At 41.7% G+C, this 2970-nt stretch overlaps 1 protein-coding gene across 3 annotated transcripts in view; it reads right to left on the reverse strand.

The window, feature by feature from the left end:
* Nucleotides 1-2970, reverse strand: part of ESR1 (estrogen receptor 1) — a 307128-nt gene that overhangs the window by 300209 nt on the left and 3949 nt on the right.

Consider the following 2970-nt stretch of genomic DNA (forward strand, 5'->3'; position numbering starts at 1 on the left):
TTTTAAAAATTCGTAGTTGTTTAGAAAAAAAAAAAAAAAAAAAAAAAAAAAAAAAAAAAACCAGGACAAGATGACTCCAAGTAACCTTCATCATGAAATTTTAAGTAAGACACATCATGCAATAGCCGGACTTGCCTATTAACAAATTATTACCTCTTAGTAACAATTTGTGGGGACATGTGAGAATCTTTCTTAACTTGTTTTATGCCCAGAGCAATTTTATCTAATACATTTCTTCCTACAGATGGTAGATGTTGCCATATATTGTGTTCAGTGGAAGAAAGTAACCATAGCATCCTAATGCTAAATGATGCCACGGTCATATAAATTCTCTGGACATCCCAGTAGGACATTCCAGGAGGCGATGGGCATGACAGCACCATTCTACAAATGGAATAGTAGTTAAGAATCAGAACTAGAAAAGCTAAGTTTAACTGACCTAGGGACACCAGTCTAATCTTTAAGGAAAAACTAATGCCATCAAAATACTTTTTGGTTTATGCAGATAAAATCACCAGCCACTTGCCTGAAATTTTTATTTTCTATGGAACAGATAACATGTTAGGCCAATAGTTTTCAAACATTTTTCATCTCAATCCACACTAAAAATTACATTTTACATCACAGTCAGACACGCAAGCATGTATAACTAAAACAAATCTTCAGGCAACAAAACTTGCACTTAATAAATATCACGGACTCTAATATCTTCTCTTATAATTCTTTTCTGTTTCATTCCTTTCACACACAAAAAAATGTTCTTGACTCTTTAAACTGATTTCATGATTCTCTGGATCATGACAAGCAGCTTAAAGACACCAGTATCAGTCACAAAGTTTTGTTAACTATTTGAGAATATTTAAATTTTTCTATGGAGTCTAATCAGTTCTTTCTTTTACTCAGAGTTATTCGAACAAGAAAACTAAGACAAAATATTAAATAACATCTGTCCATTTGAAATATTTGCAGAGATGTTGCTTTTCCTCCCTGGGTAATTAGAGGCAGAATTCGAACAGAAGAAGGATGTTATAAGAAATAAGCCACACAGGAAAAATCATTCTAAAACTGAATTTCCAAACTGAATTCCCATTTGGGTGAATATTTTACTTTATTTTTTAAAGCTCTTGGGGGGTTTTAAATTATTATTCTAAAAGTATTTGAATAGTATTTAATGCAAAAAGTTTAAGGTGGGGCATATTACAGTGATTTTAGTTGCCACCGGGCTGATGAACAATTTCGAATAAAATGTGAACCCCTCTGGATGTGACCATGCTCACTTTGTAATTATTAGCAAGACAGTAAATAATCTGCTAAGGAGCAGCCTCATTAGTGCCCATTGAAATGCAGTGGCATTAATTTGCAATAAAAGAACTGAAAATTAAATGGGAAAGAAAATAGTTTCTGGAGTCCACCATGAGGTTACAGAATTCACATCTTACTAATGCCTTCCTTCACATCAGGGCGTTTAAAATGTTGTGTGAGTTAGATTTAATCACTATATTTTTTTTATCCCTTCCATTATTAAAAAAAAAAAAGGTAGACAGAAGAAATCCTTTTTCTATTTCCATTTTAACCCTGAATTAAAACAAGTGAAATTAATTTGAAGTATGCTATCTTTTTAAAGTTTTGCTCATTGTCTTTTGGGTAGTAAGTCAGCCTGGCCTTGCTTAGCTGTGGGGATGCTCTAAACTCCTCAAAGCGGGCTGAAGGTGTACGTTCGGATACCCCAAGAATCTGCCCTTCAGTATCCTCTAAGGCCAACCTGCACCTTAGCCCTGTTTCTTCTGCTATAAATATCTCTGGAAACAGAACACTGAATAGAAAGCAGTCCACAGCTTGCAATGCACAAGGGTTTGGGGCAAGACCGGAAGCAAGTACAGACACCAGTGCACCATCAGTAAGCGCCTCATTCAGCGCACAGGCAGGTGGGCGCTCTGCCGCCTCACACCCAGTCCAGGGTATCCCTGTCCTGCCACCGACAGGGGCACAGGTATTCACCAGAAACGCCCACCTAGGCCGTCGGTTCCAGGCGCGTCAGGAAGAGCAGGGGGAAACTGTCAAAGGGAAACTAGAAGAAAGGAAGAGAGGAAGAAAGAACGATCTGTCCTAGGAGAAAATGAAGATGAGGACACAAAACATTCACCACTGAAGTCACGCAGTGGTCTGTGTCCTGGGCTGCCAGCACCTGCTTCCTCACTGACTGCAGGGTGCAGAACCCAGCTGACCCCGCATGCCACTCAGGGGCATTCTCTGCCTGGTAGGCCAGACATGAAATGCAGCCGGCAGGAGACTGTTTTAAAGCACTCCGTGCTTCGACATGGCATGTTTTACACTCACAGGGTACCTCGACATTTCCTTCTGTCAGAAGTCACCTGGCAGCAATCGCTCCGACAGGGACCCAGCCAGTAAACTGAGAAACCAGAAACTTGTCGAGACCCATTCAACTCCTGTTTCGCTCTTCAGGGAAGCGCGGTCAATTCTAAGGCGCTGCAACTACGCTAGGGAGGCGGAGGAAAGTGGGTGAAAGGAATCACTTCCCCAGAAGTAATCCTTGTAATAGCTCGCATATCCCCACTCCGAAATTCTAAATCAATGGCTAAATCAAAATTGTAAAAAAAAATAATAATCATCATGATAAATACAACTCCTGAGCTTCGCTAACCCCAAACACTTCCAGCTTAATTACCAACGCAGACCTTTACCAGAGACTCAAAGGGCCTCGTGTTTACTTTGGGGTGTCGTCCCCCACAAGTAACTGCTGCTTTGTACCGTTTTCCAACGTCTCTTTACTTAGAAAGCACGCGGGATCTACCTCTTGCACAGACGGTAAGGGGGTGGAGAAAATTTCCTGTAAGCTGCCAACCGAGAGAACGCGGGATCCGCAAACGAGCCCGCGGGCTGGGCCGCGCGCCGGCGCCGGGCTCCCCGCGCGCATCCTGGGGTGGCGCGTTCCGCGGCTTCCGCGGCGGG

Source organism: Tupaia chinensis, unplaced genomic scaffold, assembly GCF_000334495.1.
Source record: "Tupaia chinensis unplaced genomic scaffold, TupChi_1.0 Scaffold000014_1, whole genome shotgun sequence".
In the NCBI taxonomy this organism is placed as follows: Eukaryota; Metazoa; Chordata; class Mammalia; order Scandentia; family Tupaiidae; genus Tupaia; species Tupaia belangeri.